This window comes from Macadamia integrifolia, chromosome 8 (genome assembly GCF_013358625.1).
Source record: "Macadamia integrifolia cultivar HAES 741 chromosome 8, SCU_Mint_v3, whole genome shotgun sequence".
Lineage (NCBI taxonomy): Eukaryota > Viridiplantae > Streptophyta > Magnoliopsida > Proteales > Proteaceae > Macadamia > Macadamia integrifolia.
In genome coordinates this window covers 30,026,224-30,027,332 of record NC_056564.1, presented here as the reverse complement: position 1 = coordinate 30,027,332, position 1,109 = coordinate 30,026,224, and the positions used below count along the sequence as shown (strand labels likewise).

Below are 1,109 nucleotides of genomic sequence, written 5' to 3'. Positions count from 1 at the left end.
TTACTTTGAGTAATCCTGTGTGGAATCATTCAAGCAAAGCTTGCTGGACATGGGATTCTACTCAATTGTGAACTAGGTATAATCAGAAAACTCTTGGAGAACTGATTCCAATGTGTTTCCATCGGGTAGATACATATACTCATCAACATCGAAGTAAAATGTCCAATTCTCAGCGTGTCGGTACCGATGCAAACAGTCGTTTACCACAAGAAATTGGTTATAATAGTATCCATCAAACTCTGATTGCACCCTAATGTCCTGAACCATTGCCCTGCTAGCTCGCACCCATGGCTCTAACGCCTTCCTCATTTCCGGTGAAACTCCTCCAGCATTGTGAAACACGAAATGCGAGCTTGGCCCGAAGAACCAAGTATGGTAGGCCATCCATTACCTATTCCTCGCAACGCTCAGGTTCCCATATAAGGATGACCCACAATAGAGATACCGTACTTATACTGGTGGGTGGTACATGGATTCATTGTAAGACCTTGGTTCTTCTTCCAAAACCACCATCTTCTCACATCTTTTGGGACTCAGTGTAGTAAGCGTAGACCTGGAGTTTCCCACCGGAGTTGTCCTAGTTAGGATTTAAAGAGAAGGTACAATTGACAACAATGACCCCAAACGGATAGTATTTTATAGGCCTTGGTCTTAATGGAGGGGGAGGAGCGATTGTTGGAGATCCACTTGCATTTGAACCAGGGATAGCTATAGAGGTGAAGGGACTTAGAGGCGAGGCTGACGACGAGAAATGTTCTGGGGTAGCTGCGGTAGGCACCCATTTGGACGAATAGAGAGGCGGCATTACCATAGGCATAAAAGAGACACTTGTTTGGTTCGTGTTTACGGTTAGGAAACCCTAAACTTACAACCATTGAAGACTAACCTTTGCTGGAGGGAATGGGTAGCCACAAACCTTCGCTGGAGGGGAGGGGTGCCCACATACCTATGCCGGAGACTGGAGAACCGATAGTTGCAGGTTTTAGTTTAGAAGAAGGGGCAAGGGTAAGGTGGTCAAATCACCTTGAGTGGGGGTGTTTTGGGCATTTAATAAAATAACTAACAGTTATTCCATCGCTTAACAGGGATGGATTTGGTATTTTTTAAAT

At 44.9% G+C, this 1,109-nt stretch overlaps 1 pseudogene; it reads right to left on the bottom strand.

The window, feature by feature from the left end:
* LOC122086871 lies at positions 1-875 on the bottom strand (annotated as a pseudogene).
* Between the last annotated feature and the right edge of the window lie 234 nt (positions 876-1,109).